The sequence below is a fragment of the Cavia porcellus genome, unplaced genomic scaffold (assembly GCF_034190915.1).
Source record: "Cavia porcellus strain 051 isolate PalLab524CR breed Dunkin Hartley unplaced genomic scaffold, mCavPor4.1 scaffold_17, whole genome shotgun sequence".
Classification (NCBI taxonomy): Eukaryota; Metazoa; Chordata; class Mammalia; order Rodentia; family Caviidae; genus Cavia; species Cavia porcellus.
The window spans coordinates 15,907,983-15,927,500 of NW_026947500.1; the positions used below are offsets into that span (position 1 = coordinate 15,907,983).

The 19,518-nt window shown below is 46.7% G+C and overlaps 1 protein-coding gene across 2 annotated transcripts in view; it reads left to right on the forward strand.

Annotated features, from left to right (window-relative positions):
- The first annotated feature begins 4,174 nt into the window (after window positions 1-4,174).
- Window positions 4,175-19,518, forward strand: part of LOC134470851 (igE-binding protein-like) — a 22,620-nt gene continuing 7,276 nt past the window's right edge. The window contains exons 1-2 of one of the 2 annotated variants that reach the window (XR_010040033.1): window positions 4,175-4,636; window positions 16,810-19,518. The exon at window positions 16,810-19,518 is cut by the window's right edge and continues 659 nt beyond it. The gene's annotated coding sequence lies outside the window, so the exon portion shown is untranslated. The remainder of the gene's footprint in view (window positions 4,637-16,809) is intronic. The other variant, XM_063227254.1, reaches the window with a different exon arrangement.

The following is a 19,518-nucleotide window of genomic DNA, read 5'->3' on the forward strand; positions in this document are numbered from 1 at the left end:
CCTGTTTATTGATTATTGGTATGATTTTTTGTGAAAATGGGCTTCTACTCAAAAAGTGCTTGCCTGTGCCTGTGTCAGGAGTTTCACCTGTGTTGTCTTCCAGCAAGCTAAGCGGTTCTGTTTTAATATTTAGGTCTTTGATCTATTTGGATTTTAGTTTAGCAGATGGCAAGAGATAGGGATATAGATTCAGTCTTCTGTGTGTAAACCAATTTTCCTCACACCATTTGTTAAAGAGGCTCTCTTTCCTCCAGCATGTGTTTTTGGCCCCTTGTCAAAGATCAGGTAACAGAATGTACCTGGAGTTGTTTCTATATTCTCTGTTCTGTTTCATTGATCCACATGTCTGTTTTTCTTGCTAATACCATACTGTTTTCATCACTGTCACTTTGCAGTATAAGTTGAAGTTTGGGATCCAGGGTTGTGATGCTTCCTGCCTTCTCAGGAAGCTTTTGCTCTTCTAGGTCTGTTCTGGTTCCATGTGCATTTTAGGATTGTTTTGTCTTGTTCTGTGAAGGATGCTATTTGTGTTTTGATTTGGATTGCTTTAAATAGGTATGTCAGTTTCGGAAATAGGACCATTTTGACTATATTGGTTCTGCCTATTCAGGAACAAAGTTCACATCAGTTCTCTTTGATCTCCTTTGTCAGAGTGCTGCAGTTTTTCATTGTAGAGGTCTTGCGTGTCCTTCATTAAGTTAATTCCTAAGTTTTTAATTTTTCTTGATGCTTTCGTGAAAGACATTGATTCCCTCTGACTCCCAAACTACTTTTTAAAAATGCCCACTTAGCTGTTACTAGAGAACAGATCATAATGTGCTCAGTGCACTTACACAGCAGTAACCATCAGGTCAAACGTTGTTCACAATGGGTGCATACTTCCAACCTCACATTGGACATTGTAAATTCATACAACTTTTGTTTGTCACTTACATGTCAATCAATCTGGAATATTTCTAAAAACAAAACAAGATATAGCATTCAGAGTTCAATCTTACACATAAAAATAGATAAAGTGCCTTGTCTGCACAGTCTCTTGTGTTCTGCACTTCTCAACTTTTCATACATATGTCTTTCTTCCCTCTGGGACTTAATTTAACTACATATATTGTGATGTGCAGAACTGACTTGGTTTTCTTCCAAATGCGTAAACAGTGATGCTGGTTTTAATTAATAATGCTTTTCCCACTGGGCTGAGATACATTTCTTTGCATGGCTATCCTAGTATTCATTGTATATTGTTCTTATTTTTGAACTCTAATCGTGTTATGTTGACCAGTTTTCTCTTCTTGAAACCAAAAATACAGTTCTTCAAGTGGCTGTTGGTGATTTGGGGTTCTAGTGTAAGTAGTATAGTGCTTGCCCAGAATGTGTGAGGCCTGGGTTTCGGTTCCCTGTACCATGAGAGAGGAAGGCTGTTATTGAAAGACAGTGCCAAGAGATGAGAAGACAAGCCACAAACTGGAAGAAAATATTAGCAGAAGACATATCTTATAGAGTACTTTTATCCAAAATACACACAAAAGCTTTCAAACTCAATAATAAATAAGGAATCTGATTAGCAATGGACCAAAAGTCTCAGCAGAAGAGGCAAACGTATGGGATGACCCACATCACATCAAAAGGCTGGAGAAAATTCTACACAGCAGACAGCCGAGCAGCAGCACCACACACCCACCAACCTAAGTCGGGAACACCGGCAGCCCCAAAGGGTGGCCCCAGTGGCAGCAGCCTCTGAACTCAGTCAGGTGCTGGCCCACTTGGGTTATGCAGACTGGTCATTCTGCATACCCTTCTCCCTGCACACTGCAGAGGTGCCTGCTCCCTGCCCAGCCAGCTCAGGTCACCTTGCTGCATAGTTCCTGCCATCCTCATTGTCACTCATCCTCAAGCCACTCCCTTCTTCATGAGAAGATAAATGCTAGGAGAGGCCTCGGATCAGGGCGTTTGCCCACATATCCCCACTTGGATCAGGCTTAGGACCCCTTGGCTGCCCTTAACTTTGAACATGGCTTGGTGTCTTTATTCTTGTCATGGGTTGCATTAGAGGTGGTAGATTAGAATTAACTTGCTGAGATTCTAATAACAATTCTATGGGATTACAGATAGAACTTTTTGGATTGTGAGGCAGACCAGAAAAGGGATTGCAACACCTGAATCTTGCTGTCCTGAGAACTGGTCCCAGGAGAACTGCAGAATCCTTGTTGAGGTCAGTGCCCCCAGGGGTCTGACTGCCTTTCCCAGCTCCCTCCACTGCCACCGCACACAGACACACACACACACACACACACACACAGGCTCTAGCACTTCAGTGTCACCGCACTTGTGACCAAGTTTCCAACACACGACTCTCTGGAGGATATACACTCAAACCTGCGCAATCCATGGCACTTGCTCTTGCTCCTGGGTACCTGCAGGATTCTTTCTTTAACTCTGAAATTAAGAAAATGGCAGGAGTGCAGGATGGCTCGTGTATGTAATCCAACACTCAGAAGGCTGAGGCGGGAGAATCACCCTGAGTTTCATAGTGACCAGCCTGAGCTTCATAGTGAGTTCAAGACTGGTCTGAATTAATAGTGAGACCATCTCAAAAAACAAAGCAAAACAAAAGCTTGGCAAGAACATGTATTAATAGAGATCAAACTTTATTTTCTATTCCTTTAAGCACAATATTCTCTTTAATTGGAAAATGTAGGTCTTTCATTTTACCTATATTATTTTAAATACTTGCATTGGTCCAGGGGTTTAGCGCAGTGGCACAAGTGCCTGCCTGGCAAATGCAAGGCTGTGAGTTTTATTCCTGATACCAAAAATAAGCAAGTAAATAAATAAATACTTGTATTATTTAAATACTTTGGCATTTACTAGTTTCTCCAAACACATACATAATTCTTTTGTTTTCCATTACACCTATTTTGTACTCTGACTGCTGTGATTTCTTTTTGTTTATTATTTAGAGTGATTTTCCTTTCCTAAATCAGCAGCTCACTGTTGGTCCAAATCTACTTCATCCTAATTTCTGGGTAGGGCTGTTAATCCTGAAGTTGTTTCCTTGGCTCTCTGGCTTCTCTCATCTGTCTTGTTATTTTGTTTGTTTATTCAGTTCGCCCTGGAGGTTTTTTAAAAACTGATTTTATATTCTCATCAAGCTATTTTGTAGACTCCATTTAAAATTTCCTTCACTCCGGACTTCTTTTGTGGACCCTTGGCATACTACTTCTTTGAATTTTGCGCAGTTGCAAGTTCGCTGACTTTATCCCGCAGATTCCTGGCGGCACCACCAGGCCTCGCTCTGCTCCTGGGTGGGTGCCGCCCGGGGTCCCTGGGCTCACCTTTTTCTTGTCCCTTTCCTGCAGCAGGTGCCAGCCTGCAGCCCCCTTTGAGCCCAACCTCCTCCGGAGCCCGGGGGAGTCCTGCTCCAGCTCCTCGCCCGCCCGAGGGCGTCTGTCTCCACGACCCACGGCCCAGGGTCGGAGACGGAGGTGTGGGGTACACAGGTCCCAGCGGCTGGAAGGGTCGCGGCAGGAGTCTGTCCACCTCGCTGGGTATCACGCACTTCCGCTTTCCGTATGAGCCAGCACTCTCCAGTGCGCCTCCTTAAGAGGTACTCTTTTCTCTAAAATGTTTGTTTTTTCCTCTTCCCTTTTTTTCTGGGTGGGGGAGTGGCAAGAAAAGGGAGAGTCTTTCCAGTTAGCTGGGTGACCCTTGGACCACTTGTAGCCAGACTCTGAGGCCCTACACTTTTCCTGCAGCGTTTACATGCACATTTTAGCCATGTCCTCAGATTTTATCTCTGTCAAATTAGAAGCATGCAAATTACTAGTGGATTTATCTGTTACAGTGCTTTAGATTGTAAGTAAAAGAACACCCAATTCCAGCTATTGCCCCATTTACCCTAAATAAGATTTGCCCAGAAAACAAATTCTAGCATGATTTCAGAAGACATTCTCTGAAAATAATGCTGAGACTTGTTTCCTGGGTAGGTCTTATTTTCAGCGAAGTGGGTAAAATAATAAAATTGTGTTGGCACACAGCAGAGAGATACCCTGACAGATACTAACTACACTGTTCACAGCAACAGATGTCTGCTGCCCTGCTAGGGCAGGGTTCCATGTTTTTAAAGGGTGATGTTTCAGTCAGTGGCGCCCCCAGAGGGGACTTAGGACTCTGGACTGGATTGTTTAGGGCATAGGTTTGGCATGGTTGGCTGGCAGGTTTCCAAACAGCAGCAGGAAGCAGTAAACCCTTTCATTTTCAGACCAATTGAGGGCCTATGTGAGTTCCTTGTGCAGACCATCCCCGTGAGAGCCAAAATAACTGTGTCCAAGATGACTGCATTGTATCAAGCCATTCCTAAGAAAGCCACTTCCCTCGCAAACAGGGTGGAGTCAGCCTCTGTGGGGGATTTATTTTTAAGTCTGGTCAGCTTAAGAACAGTCAGTCAGTTAGTGCCAGGCGGTCACTGGAGGCTCATTTTGGTGGGCAGGTACATGGCACCATGGAAGATTGAGTGGTTTATCACAACAATAAGGTGAGGATTTCTGCATCAGAGTCCTTGGTACCAGTGATCCAGCTGTTGGATTCAGGAGGCCCAGTACACAACGCAGCACCTGGACCAGCTAGGTCTCCGTCTAAGGTAAGTTTGTCAGTTTTCTTGATCAGAAGTGGCTGTTAGAGCATGCAGGTGGAAAAGGGGGTACAGCCCCTAGCAACTGGATCCAAGTGTTTACACCGGTAGGCCCCCAGGTACTCCCAGGGGCTGACAGTCTGAGTAAGCATCTTTAAGGCCACAGGTCATCATTTATGAACAAAGGAGTTAGATTTCAGTTACATCTGGAATTCCCAAGATTGGGGCTGTAGAGAGGACCTTTTATTTTTCTTTGCCTATTTGTGCTTTTCTCAAGATACCTTGTAGCCTGTTTCTGCCAGATGCTGCAGAAGAGTATTTGTGTCTTCCAGCCGGCAGCTTGGATGTCATTAATTAGAAGTGCAGGGATATTTTGTGACCAGAAATTAGTAAGGTTAGCTGTGAGGGCTCCTGCAAAGGGTAAACAAGTTTTTGAACCTCAGGAATGTTGAGTCCAGGTCAGTTGGCTTTTGAATCCAGAGCTAGGGTCTTTGTACAGAGGGGCTGTCAGCAGCCAATAGAAGGCAGAAGACGGCAACCCTGAGGTCCAGGCAGGTGTACCAGCAGGCTATGGGTGACTGCAGGATGGCGGGCAGCCATGGTGGCATTGACAGTGTGGAGATCCTGAACTCGTTTTGCAGGCAGGAGAGGTGCATTTCTGAAACGTTTTGCAGCTTTGAAGCCTCTGGACGTACGGTTGCATTCTTTTCTTGGGGAACCATGACAGCAAGCAGAAGGGGACAGAGACACAGGCTGTGTAGGAGAGGACAACCCCCTTGTCAGAGCTTCACTGAAATGGTAGGAGAGTTCCCAGACCTTTGTGTGTGGGCTGGGAACTGCAGAGTGCAAGGTGATAGCTGCGTTGTTGATGAAGCACAGACCTTGCACTGGCCGGCTCTTGCCAGAAACAGAGGAGCGTTTCAAGGTGACTAACAGCTTTCAGAATCCTGAAGTGCTTTAGCAGCTGATAGGGGTGCCTCTTTGTGCTTCCCATGACACAGGATACGGGAGCACAGTTGACAGCCAGGCCCAGAGACGAGTCTTCAGCCCATATTCCCGGGAGGAGAATTTTCAGAATTTCAGAATTGTGATCATCTATCTCAGGCAGATGTAGGGTTAAATAAGAGGGAGGTTGACTGGCTCGGTGCCTTTAGCCTGAAGAAGAGCTCTCCTTCCAGAAGTGGTGTGGGGCACATACAGGAACTCATGTTTGGGAAGACGTTCTCTCAGCTGCGAGTTTGTGCTTGGCAGGGGGGTGAGAGTCAAGATTAGAGTGGGTGATGGTACTATGGGCTCCCAGAGGTCCAGGTGAGGAAGGGAGCCGGGTCTGTCCTAGCCTGAGCTCATCAGACTGATGAAAGAGTTGTCATCTGACAGGGGTTGAAGCTTTTGAGAGCTCTTATCTTTTAGTCTGCTTGGGCATTTATTTTTTTAGTGTCTGTAGCCCTGTGTGCATCTCTAGCCTGTTGGTCTACCCTTTACCAGTCAGACTCTCCACTCCTACAAGTGCGTGAGATACTTCCTTAAATCCATTGCCCCTACACAGCACACACACACACACACACACACACGCACACATGCACACACACATGCATGCACACACATACAATTGGCTGCATTTCTCCAGGGAGAACCCTGATGAACACATACACTTACAACACGTGAATTTCCTTGTATGTAAATTGTAACTGAATACATTTAAAAACATAAAACTACAGGCCATATAATTTTAAAAAGTGAAAATTAAGTATATGCTTATTTACATAGACCATCATTATCAAGTATGTTACATGTCAATGTGTGTTGCTCTTTCAAAACTTTTTAATCTATGTAATGGTTTCATTTGGAAAGTTTTTTTATTTGATCTCATAGATGATTCTAAAAAGGAGTTTGTTTTTTTTGTTTTATGTTTACAACTCTGGGAGACACTGGCTCATGTAGAATTGAAAGGATTAAAAGCATATTATTACTCAATATAGGAAACAAATTTGACTCAGAGAAATATGTTACCTTAAAGCAAATTTGTCCTTTATTTTTAAAATGAAAGCTCAATGCTAGAATGTTTTGGATTTAGGGAAAAGTTGCAAAGTCAGAGAAGGTCTTGTCCACCAGCTTTCCCGAGGGACGGCCTGCTGCAGATCCGCCGTCCACTCCTGGGAACCAGCCGCTGTCACCCGCAGCCTCTCACCACTTTCCTGCTTCTCCATGCTGGGCTTTCACTCTCGCAGGCTGCAGCAGTGCCCTGCCACGCTCAGCCCCCCAAATATTACATTCGTGTTTATGTTTTTAGTACAAAACTAGGACCTCCATTCTTTGAAGATTTCTTCTAATCTGATGTTTATTTCTAATCTGATGTTATTTATAATCTGATGTTACTTCTAATCTGATATTTTGATTCCATAACACACAAAAAAACCATGTAACAGAGATGAAAAATTGTTCTGTTTACATTAAAATGCTTCAGATAACCAAGGATCTTTGGAGACTCTATGCTGGGGAAGAGGAAAACCCAAGACCTCCCTCAGTAATCTTTCTCAGAAACTAAAAACTGTCGTAATCAGAAAATTTTTCCTAAAGTCTAAATTTACCCTTTCAGTGACTTTCTAATTCAGCAGGGCAAATGGAATTTTATTACGTTTAAGAATTAAAAGCCGGGCATGGTGGTGCTTTCCTGACATCCCAGCACTCAGGAGGCTGAAGCAGAAGGATCACATGAGTTAGAGGTCAGCCGAGGCCACATAGTGAGCTCGAGGCCAGCCTGGACTACACAGTGACATCCTGTCTGAAAAAAACAAATAAAGAAAGAGAAAAGAAGAGAAGAGAAAGAAATTTAGTTAAATATATCATAATTGGCTGAGCACCAGGCAGCTGGAGCAGGCAGGCGACCACCAGAGACAAGGTAAGAACCTGTCATCTCCAGGGTCCTCTGTGTGGCCACAGCCGGGCAGGCTGCTCCTGTCCTTGGGAGTCAGTGCAGGGGAGCTGGGGCCTGCAGCTCTGCAGAGACCCCAGGCCGGTGGCCTGCTGTTATTCCATAGCAGCATGGCCCGAGGCCGATGAAAGCCACAGGACCCACTAGGTTGTAGACACCTGGAAATCAGAGTCAGGACCCTAAAAACTTGCCAAAACTAAGCTAAGCAAAGCCCTAGCCATCCCCAAAGCTCCCGGAAATGTGGCAGTTACACCACAGGCTTCTTATTGGCTTTCTCCTGCAGCTGAGGCCTCAAATCGAGCGCATGTTTTTGTACATAGGATGATTTCCTTTTTCACAGCAGAGGGGAAGCCTGGTTTGAAGAAACCACGTGTTCTGATCTTTCCAGACAACATCAGTTCTGTTGATGACCTCAGAGGGGACAGTGTGTTCCTTCTAGCTTCTTTAGGATGCTCTGCCTGTGGACTGTGGTCCTGGGAAGCTCTGGTCCCAAGGGAAGGTGCTGCGCACCACTCCACCTGTGCTGGCACCAAACGTTGCCCAGACACTGGGTCTAGCTGTGCTGTCTTCTCTTGGGGTAACTCACATGAGCCAGAGTCATTAGCCAGGGCTGCTCCAGGGGATACTAGCTTCTGTTTGCACTGCGTGTGTGTGTGTGTGTGTGTGTGTGTGTGTAAAGTGGTCAGTGCAAACGTGACTTCATTGGAGCGGGGTATGCATGGTGTGTGCCAGTGCTAAGGACCCTGTCACAGCACGGAGGCCTGCCGTGAATTTGCACCGTGATGGCTCTGCGAACTCACAGTGTGCTTGGAACTGTGAGGAAAGCCCACCAGAGTTGTGCATGGGTGGCTAGCAGTTATGGCTGAAGATGTCCAGGGTTCTATCCAGTGAACCCCTGCAGACTATGTCCAGAGGTGGGCTTCCAGGGCGCTGTATCTAAGAACACAGCCGTCCTAAATGACCCGTTTCCTGTTTGGAGAACTCTGATCTTGGGAAGATCCATCAGAAGCCTCCCTCTCTGTGGGGCCTCTCCTTTGGTGGTAGGGTTGCTTCCTGGAGCTAGGACCAGACACCCTGTTGTCACAGCACTTCAGGCATTTGGCTTTCAGTGTCAGCAGAATAGCACAGTGGCCGAGGCCATCAGCCTGCTTGCTTCCTGCATCTGAGCCTCCTTTTCCTGATGTGTCCTAGAATCTTCCTCTGGAATTTGGGGTGACCTGTAACTGCTGTGACCAAGAGAGTGTGACAGAGGTGGGCCTTGTTCCAACCCTTTTTAGAAGGTTGGCAGCCCATGTCTCCGTCTCTGGGAGCCCTGGACTTCGGGTAAGAGCCTCCAAGGCTGTACAAAAGGCCAGGCCTGGGGTCAGGTGCAGTGGACGGGTGCTGGATGGAGCCCCTCGTCCGGCCACTCTCACAGTGCCAGATGTGTAAGTGGCCAGAGAACAGCTGAATGCCAAGGAATGAGCCTAGTTAATGCCCTGCAGAGAGGAACCATCAGCTGAGCCCTGCCTGAACTTTTGAGCCATAAAGTCATGAGGATTTAAAATGTTTTTTCAAAATGTTTGTGTTTACAAGCAACTGCCCAGTTATTGATCAGTAGTGTGATAGTGAAATGCAAGTATCCCTAGGGCCAGCTCCTGATCTGGAACCCAGAGAAAAATGAGAATATGGGCCCCTCTCTTGGTGCCACCTTTCCGACATGTCCAGAAACTGCAGACCCTGTTCTCTGGGGATTTTAGGGTTCCCTACTTAGGCATGACTGTTTCAATCATCAGCTGTTCATGTTCAGTTCATCTTCAGCCCCCGCTTCCAGAAGTCCAGATAAACCTGAAAGTCCCAAACCTACAATCAGGAAATTGGTTCCTCTAGTACCCGTCTTTCACCTCGAGTCTATCCAGGAGCCCCACAGTCAGTTATCACTGTCACAGGCCAAAAGGCAAAGGTGGAGGGCCCCAGGGCTTTGGGCTGTAGTCTAGGAAACAAGCATGGAGCCCAAATGCAGTGGGTATTTCTTACCATAAATCACAGCATCACAGTCCAATAAAAAGAAGGGAATCTTAAGAACGTGACGTTGAGAAAATGCAGTCAATCATGAGTGTGTATAAAGCATATGGTTTCATGTAGATGAAGTTCCAGACCAGAGGAAAATAATCTCAGGTCACAGCATAAATTTTGCTTTGACTCTGGGAAAGGGGAGGCTTGCTGCAAAGAGGTAGCTCCCTGGGCCATGGAGATGCTCTGTTTTGAGCATGTGGATGCGGATGATTCCCCAAATATACATTTTTCTATACATTTACCCAGACATGCCCATGAGGTTTGTGCATTTATTGTATGCAAATGATGCCTTCATTTTATAACCCAGTAAAATTAAAGCTTTTCAATGATATGGTTTTCTATGTCAAATAATATTTTTAAATATGCAGACGAAGTCCCCTTGCTACCAAAAATCTCCCTCTGGCTTTCCTTGGCTTTATAACAAAATCAAAGTAATTACTGTGACTTACAGCCCTTACCATGAAGCAACAATGAGCCATCTCTCTAATTGCCTCCTACCATACACCCTCAGGCTCAGTCCACCCAGACAACCTGGCTTTGCTGCTCCCCAAACACCCAGACCCTCCGCACTTCCATGCCCTCCTTCAGACTCTTCTCTCACAGCTTCCACAGACCGCGAACTCACTCATCTCTTTAGTCAACATTAGAGACCTCTTCCTTGACTATTTTGTTGCTTCCTTCCGGTGCTCCATTCTTCAGAGCAGTAAATACCTCTGCAATTAAACTGCATGTTTATCAGCAGTTGTGGGTCACTCATCTGCCCACTAGAGGAGACCGCGAAGCTGCACTCTCAGAAGAAACCAGGCCCCTACCTTTTCTTCCACTCTGTTCACTGATGTCTGCAGAGCTGGCTATATTAAACCAGATGTTCCCTTAATTGAAAGGGAAAAAAATGTGATGGAGTCCAGGCAAGAAAGATTGCTCCTCGCTGCTGGTGGCTGGAATGTGGGCTAGAAGAGAGAGAGATTCTAGGACCAGGATATGAGACAACATTGCGACGGAGGCCTTGAAACTCAGGAAGAATTATATCTTCCTAGCAGTACAGCTGCCAGACTTACATACATCAAGCTATCCTTGTATTGCTAAGTGGACGCCTTTGTATGTGGTACAAGATCGCTCTGTTTCTCATGATAGCCCATGCCTGCAGTGTCTTTCTCCTAGCACTCTGCCACACCTGTCCATCCACCTCCCTGACTGATGCCAATAAAAGCCATGAGCCTTTGGACTTGTGGCCTGTTGTCCCACAGAGAACACTGGGTCATTCCAGTGCCCCTCAACTGCAGAAGATTTCCTCTTTGTCTTTATTTTGCATCTTTGTGCCATATTGCTGGGCAGGTTAGACTCCTCATGAGTTTCAGTAGCCCGCTAAGCAATCAGTTTGTGGAACAGGGAGACCACACCTGTCTTGTGTCTCCAGGGCAAATCTTGGCCAGTAGACAATACACAATGTGTGTTGAATGAAAATATTGCTGGCAAAGTGACAGGACAACCTCTTAGTGGCTTGTTAACAGGAAATATGCATGCTTCTAGTAGAAAGCTGCGACTCTCCATATGATCCCTGTGAGAGTCCTCTGTCTCTCCACATGGGGTTTTTACTGCTGATGATCACAGAAATATGTTGTAGAATAGATTGTGCAATGTTTTGAAGGTAAAGGAATATGCCAGGCTCATGTAGAAAATCAGCTGCTCTTGACAATAGAATAGAAATGCTTATCAGTAAAGAAGAAACTGGCTTGTCATTTTCTACAAAAAATAAGGAGACTTTAATTAATGAGTTTATCTGAGAAAATTAGACAGTAGCCTGTAAAGATGCTGAATATCATTTCACTTGGCTTGCTATTACCGTAGCAGAACAATCAGTGGCAGTCTTATACACTCACTGCATTAATCACCCTGCTTGTCAGCAACACTCAGGACCTTTTCAACGCCAAAAGTACCAGGTTTTGAAGAGAAATAGCATGCTTTCAAATAAGAGCCCCTGGGCTTCACCAGACTCCCAGGCACATTTCCAACAGCTAAGTGAAAACAACGGTGGAAACTGAAGCATAAACATGGCCTCACTCCAAAGCGAGTGTTTCTCTGGCCTCTATGCGCGGGTAATTTCTGTTCGATGCTCCTCTCCTGCCACTCCCACATGCACAAGGACCCCAGGCCAGGATCTTTTCTGATTTCTGTGTCCAGACAAAAGCGGGTGACCATTTCCAGTGCCCGATGTGCTGCTCGGGCCCAGGGTATATTCCCAGGGTGGCTGAGGCCCTGTCAGTGACAGACTCTGCCCGAGACCTGCTCGACCTGAGTGAGCACCCACCAGGAAGACTCCTGGGAACACAACTGCTGATATTTTTCTTTTCTCATTTTGCCAAGATTACAATGACAGCTTTATGATTTGCTCAGTAACACAGAGCTGTTATTCTGTGTTTTGAACTGTGAAAATCTGTTACAAATTTAGAAAAAGTAATGTGCTTACTCCTGAAATGTATTCACTAGGTTTATGTCCACATTCTCAGATACCTACAATGTGAAGGTTAAAACTAGCACGAGGGGCTCTAGAAACACAGAGGGCTGGGTTCAAATCTCAGTTTGGAAACCTCCTGCCTGTGTGATTTTGCACAGGTAACTTCCTTTTCCTCACTTTCTTCATCTGTGAAACGGAGACAACAACTGACCCACGTCACAGGCTGTATTAAAGGGGAAAGTCAGACAATCCAGGCAGAGAAGTCAGCACAGTGCCTGGACCCATCATAAATATAGTTTTAGTATCTCTGATAAACGCAGGACCGTGACGGCTGCTCTAAGGGTGGTGAGGCGCAAGAAAGCAGGTACAGGACTGCTCTGCCTGCTGAAAGGCGGGAACTGTAACCCAGGGAGCTGAAAGTTAAACAGTCGTAACACCCTTGCTGCCAGGGATCTCATTCAAGTGCATGTTTTAGTTTTCACAACAGGAAACTATGGCAGCAACATTTTCAGGGTCCTTTAAACGGCTCCGAGGGAAACCCAAGTCAAAGCAGCTTAGTACAGGAGAGAGACAATGGAATGTGTGTTGCTTCCATAATTGGGTGACCAAATGGCGGTGGCGGTTGCTTCAGCGGGGAGCCTCACAGGTCGGATGGTGGGGTCCCTCTCTGTTTTGCTCCATCTCTGCATCTTTTCTCTTTCTTGTCTGATGCAGCGTCATTTCTTGGAAGGACTTTCCTTTCTCTTTAAACTGTCCTTACATTCTTGTCAGGAATAACTTAACTGCATATAAGCAGTTCTGCTGTGGACACTGAATTTCTTTAATGATTTATTCCTTTTAAACTAATGTCACACTGTCTTAGGACATTAGTGAAGTGCAGTACGATCTGCATTTTTCCAACCTTTTTTTGAGACTGTTTAAATTAGTCTAGATCCTCACTATTTCCATATAAGTATGCAAATGTTTGCTATTTCCTATAAAAGATCTTCTCTGAATTTTGGTTGATGTGTTTTATAGTTTGTGTCTGAAACGTCCCCCAAATCCCATGTGTTGAAGACTTGGTCACTGGTCTGTGGTTCTTTTGGGAGGTGATGGGGGGATCTGCGGTTCCTGGCTCATGCCCTTGAAGGAGACTGCTGGACCCTGGGCCTCCTCCGCCTCCCTCTAAGGCTTCTCAGACAGCAGAAGTGAGCAGCTTCCTCTGCCATGACTCCTGCCCTGGTGTGCAACCTCACCATAGCCCCAACAAATAAGGTGAAGTTACTGCACCCTCTAAACCTTGAGACAAAGTAAACCCTTCCTCTCTGTAAGGCCAGTATGCCAGGTTCTTGCTGCAGTGATGGGAAATGACTAACATGATCTCGCACTAAGTCTGGGGAGTGTGAGGAGAGATCAGTTCAGCGAGAAGGACTCTTCCGTCAAACAGAGCGAGGCACCTGCCGACTTAGGGCCGCTTTAATTTCTCTCAGCAGTCTTCTATAGTTCTCAGCATAAGTTTTGCTCATCTTTGTTCCCAAATATTTTTATTATAAACTGGCATAGCTTTTTAGTGAACGTTAATTTCTGTTGATAATGCGTAGGTATACAATGGAAATGTGTTGATTCACTTTATGTCCCCAGCTTCAGTAGCTAAATTTTGTATGCTGTAATAGTTTCTCTATAGGGGCTGGGGATTTAGCTCAGCGGCATAAGCACCTGCCTTGCAAGCAGGCAGTCCTGAGTTTGATCCCCGGTACCGATAAAAAAGGAAAAAGACAAAAAAAAAAAATGTAAAAATAAAATAGTTTCTCTATAAATCAATCAGAATTCTTGATGTAAAGAGCCATGCTCTCTGCAGAGGCAGCTCTGTTTCTTCCTTTCCTGCTTTTTTTGACCCCTGTTTTTGTCCTATTGCAATGCCTGTCACCCCCGACATGCACATACAGTGTGAACACAGTTGGTGAGGACAAATGTCTTACTGCCTTCCCAGTCCTGGGAAACAGCACCCCATGACACCAGTAAGTACAAGACCAGCTGTAGGCTTTCTTTCTTTCTTTCTTTCTTTTTTTTTTTTTTTTTTTTGTCCCAGGTGCATGAATACAAGAGCTGTAGGCTTTCCATACATGCGTTTTGGGTTGGGAAAGCATCCTGTTTCCTTACTGTTAAGTTTTAATTTCTCCTACAGGCCTTGATGTCTGTTTTCAGTTGAAGGAGTTTTAAAATGCAAATAAAGCCAAAAGCATTATCTACCCAAGCCTAAGTATGTTCTCTGTTCTCCGAGCGTTCATTTAACCCTGAGATAAGGTTGTGGCTCTGTCGTCTATTTTGAAGAACAAGAACCTGAGTTACAGGTTGGAGGAGAGTTTTCTCAGAGCTGTGTGTCCAGGAAGGAGAACTTGTCTTCCGAGATTCCAGGCCAGGTGGCCCTGGAGTCCCTCCTGCGGGCGCTGAGACTGTAAATCAGTTCTGCCTCCGCTTGACCTCTGGAAGCAGCAGGCTGGCCCATGAGCTGACCTTTAGCAAAACAGTACCTTAGTGCAGGGCGGCTGCTCAACTGTTCAGGGAGACTCATTTTTACATGTGCTTATGATTTCCTGCACTGCCCCAAGTCCACGTTGATTGAAGAGATATGTTATGATTCTTCTTTTATTTCCTCAAAGCATTTAAGAAAACCCATTGTGTTAGTTAGGCTTCTCTAGAGAAACACAATTGTATAAAATACATACAGAAAGGTTGGAAGGGTCACAGGGCCACTGGCAGAATCAGAGGCAAAGAACCCCAAACATCCGCCTGCTCCCCGGAGGACCCAGCAGCAGTGGAGGGCCAGCAGCCCCCTGGGGGGTCACTCTCAGGAGTCTGTGTTAGAGGCTGAGGGCTTGGGCTGCGCTGAGGCTGAGAAGACCATGACCAAGGGCACTGCCAGGGACCAGAGCTCCTCCAGAGGAAGGAAACACTTTCTTTTTCCCCTTTGTATTCTGTACAAGCTACAATTCAATTGCTTAGTGCCCTCACATCAGGGATGAGCCCTCCAGCCTCAGTTTGTGGGCCCACAGGTCCACAGATGCACCCAGGGTTTTTATTAGTCTGCTCACACTGACACCTTGAAATCAACAAGTCAGGCCTGTTAAGAGGAACATCTCTCAAAAAGTGTTTAAATCTCACTTGCAGTCAGTGGTTATCTTCACACCTTTGCATGAAATACACTTTTCTCTCGCCTTTAAATATGAAAAAGTGGTGGTCTCTATAACCCAAGGCAGCTTCAGTGCCTCATTTAAACAAACATCTGTGCCCAGTGTAATCTCAGAAGTGTGATTCTTTCCTCTTCTCCAGTGTTGGGCTTTTCTACATGGAAAAGACACTGAGGTGGACATTTGTATCACACCAGGGTGTGGTGTGGATTTCCATGTATGCAGTGCAGTCACTCCACTCAGGCATTGTGGCCGGGGGTAAAACGCTTCATCCTGGCTGGTGTTCACTTAGCATCCACTCCATCCACATGGATGGCCATGTCTTTATATTTACTATCTGTAATTCTTAGCTTTCAAAGTTGATACCATCATCCCATGAATCTTAGAAAAGATTAATGGGAGGGACACACACAGTGCCACGGATAGAATTCCTGGAATTCCAGTCTGAAGTCCGGGTGCATGGTGGGCAGCTGGGTGCTGTGTGCCCCCACCCACAGTCTTGGACTGAGCACCTCTCCTGCACCTGTGGTGTTTCCTGAGGGTTCCAGTCCAGGGGAGCCCTCCACCTGGCCAAGCTTGTTTACTCGAAGGGCAGCTCACTGTGCAGAGTTACGAACACGCCCCAGCATGGTTTCGGTCACAGAGCTGGAAGTGTGACAGACCACAGGAAAGGAGAACCAGCCTGCGCAGCAGGTGTGTAAGTGTGTGAGGAGTAACCAACTGCTGTCCTCTTCCTCCACATGAGTGCCCGAAAAACATGCACCATGTGCAAGGGCTCAACAACTACTTGGGAAGGAAGGAAGGAAGGGAAGAAGGGAGAGAGGGACAGAGAGAGGGACGGAGGGAGAGGGAGGGAGAGAAAACATGAGCAGACCTTTCTGCGGCTCAATGAGTTTAATCCGTGGATACCCCTGCCCTTGGAGCTCACCCTCCCTGGCCAGTTTCCCCAGTTTGAAACCTGCACTAGTGCCTCACTGCCTTTCTCAGACAGCTGGGCGACCCTCAGGGAAATGGGTCTACATGGCAGGCCCAGTCCACAGGGAGACGGTTGCTTTTGCAGGCCACTGGGGTCTGCTAGGCATCAGGACAGATGGTCTCTGTCTTGGGCAGTGTGGAGGGTCAAGAGCTAGGGGTGCTCCTCGGAGTCCTGGGCATCCGGGGAGGGGAGCTGTGGGCTGGACTGGCCTCTCCCTCCTGCAGCAGCCCTGTGACTGTGGGCTTCCTGTTCCGGGAGCCTCGGGCTTGTGTCTGGAGGGCGGAAGCTGGAGTTACAGTGATAACCGGCAGCTGTGGGAAGCAGGCAGCATGTGCTCCGTCAGTGGCTTCACAAGCGTGTTCTGTAACCTCTGAGCTTCTTTATGGATGGGCTCATTTCACTGAGCATGAAACCAGCCCAGCGGTGTCTAACAGCTAACCCCAGACACACCTCCTCAAACGCCACATCCGTACGACTCTCATGGTTTTCTGGCCCCAAACGCACCCCTGACCGCCTAGGTTTTCCTGGAGAGTGAGGAATTTTGCAGCTGCCACCGCCTTCCCCATTTTGCACGCAGATCTCATGCCTATTTTTCAGGGGCTTTATCAACCGTGACCAACTCTCCAACGGGTCCCCCTGCCTGAACTGACGGCTGACTCCCAGCAGAGGGCAGCATGTCCCAGCGAGGCGCACTCCCCGCCCTGCAGCACAGCACGAAAATCCTACTGCATCTGGCAAAAACCAGTCTTAGCTGGAAAGGAGCCAGTCCTGAGCGCCAGCGAGGACCCTGAAGAGCGCAGGGCGCTAGATTCTTGTGAAATCTGCTTTCCGTGTGCGGTCGTGCCTGGGAAAGCGCTGGAGAGGCCTTTTGGTTTTTTTCTCTTTGAACAGGAGCTCTTGTTTCTCTTCACGCCTGAGAAGAGACAGCGGTTGTGTGCTTTCCTCACCTCGGGTTCTGTCTGTCCAGGCGCCTGCAGCAGGAGCTGTCGGACCCTGCTAAAAGACTGCTAAGTGACCCTGCTAAATGACCAAGCACAGACAGGTGTGAACAGGGCCCAGTGCCTCAAAATCGCACGATTGCAGAGTTGCATGTGCCGCTTCTTGTTATGTAAAACTTACATTTTTTTCTTTATTTCATGTCTCTGGTATTTAGATGAGACTGCTAGATTCCCCAGGTAAATTGATTGAGGGGGAGGTGTTGAGTGAGAAAACAACCACAAAAGTGACCTCTGCGGACAGTTCATTGGCCAGACATCATCTGGGTCTCGGAGGTCCAGCTGCTAGTGCCACAGATGCCACGTTTTCACGTCCACTACAGTGCATCCACCAATCCCCAGTGTGTTTATAGTGAACACACTTGTCAAAACATTTTGAGCCTTGCTAGACCAGAGCACTTATGAATAAAAGCACTTTGCAAGATACAGAATAAAAGGTTTGTGCAGGGGTGAGTTGGTTTATCTGTGTACTGCGTTACTGGCTCACACAGACCGCCAAGGAAGTGTCCTGCCACCCCTGCGCCACAAGAAGGAAAACAGACCACTGGACCTGAGCAAATCGCTCAAGATCTCAGAGCTCGGGGCAGCGGAGCAAGGATTTAGACCCAGGCGTCTGATCTCAGACTGTGGGCTCTGCACCCCTGCTCTTCCTGTCCTCTGTGTGAGCCATAGCAAACCCTGCAGGCTTGGTGCCCATGAGGCCTTCCAGAAGGGAGGCTCTCAAACTACTGCCACATACCCTTCCCTGACACCCTCCCGCTGACCATTCAGGGTGATTCAACTTGTGTGCAGGCCCAGGATGAACCCTGAAGGATCACGCTTTTTCCCCCCTAATTTTTAATTTTAAAGAAAATACAACAGAATAAAACCAATGAAAACAAACCAGTGTAAGAGATACAGGACTCCAAAACATTATGAACTCAACAATAGTTACCATAATGTCTTTTGATTCTTCAAAATAGCTGCAGATACCTTGGGACATAGTAAAACTCAAACAGAATAGAATAGATACAGTAAAAACAAAACAATGCCATAAAGGACCTCAAACAAGCCAATAGTAAATCCAAAATTGCTACCATGATATATCTTGCTATCTTTGAAACAGCTGCTCCTGCCATCAGATTTAACATAATCAAACAAAACAAAAGAGCATGAAACAACCCAGTGAAAGAATGGAAACAATATAAGACTTCAAAACAAGACCATTGGGAATCAACAGAGGCTATCACCCTCGGAAGGAGATCCCCCTAGATGCCACACTGTGTACCGCTGCCCTCTGAACCCATGATCAGACCACTGGCCCTGGACCTGCAGTGTTAGTGAAGCACCAAAGCACCATAGGCATCCAATGGCATTTCACCTCCAGAGCTGTCATCACAGCCTGTGTTTCTCTGGATAAGCCAGTCGCTTATGGGGGTAAGGGGTGGGATTGGCTCCTCTTGTTTGCCAGCCCACCTGCCAGAAGAGTCTGGGGTCTGGCTGTTCCTAGTTTGGTGGTGGCCTCCGTGTAGCTCTGGTTCCCAGACCCGGCTTGTTTGCCGATGCAGTCTTGTTATCTCTCCTCTCAGTCCATGAATGGAGCCCACTCACCAGGAGAGGCTTGGGTCTAGGTCAGGGCCACACTTTTGAAAGAACAACGTTTCCCTCCATCTGCATTCATAAACAGAGGGTATGGGCAGCAGCACTGCCACCTGGTAGCAGCTCCATCTCTGTACCCAGGAGATAAAGATCGGAGTGGACACCCAGAGACCCAGACAAAGGTGACCACAGTGGCTGTCCACAGCAGACCTCATTTGCATCACAAGGTGACCAGACCCACAATGACAGCCTTCCCTCCAGAAAAGCTCAGGTCTTCACCTTTTCAACTCTATGAGGCTCAGTGGTTGTCTCAGTCAGTCACACCAATAAGTGTGCATGCTTTTCCCTGGTTCATTATAATCTTGTCAACTCATTTCTTTCCTTTTTTTTTTTTGAGCATGATCTCTCTAAGTGCAGATTTTATTTTTTCATAGTCCGTGCTGTCCATGTTTGCAGTATGTAATGATTACAGTCATCACTGGGCCTGGTGTGTGTGCATGCCACCTATTTAATTCTTTTTGTCTGTCACTGTTGTTCATTTTTATCCCTTTCTCTCCCGTCCGCCCTGCCCCTTCTGGCTGTGGGTCCCCTTCTCATTTGTACAAGCTCCTTCTGTTGGTTTTTTCCATCCCCTCTCCCTGGCCCCACCCCTCCATTGTTTGCAGGGTGGGGTGGGGGGCACCTCCCTTTGGAAAAGGTCTCCCTAGTTCCTCTTTCTCTATCTTCTACTTTG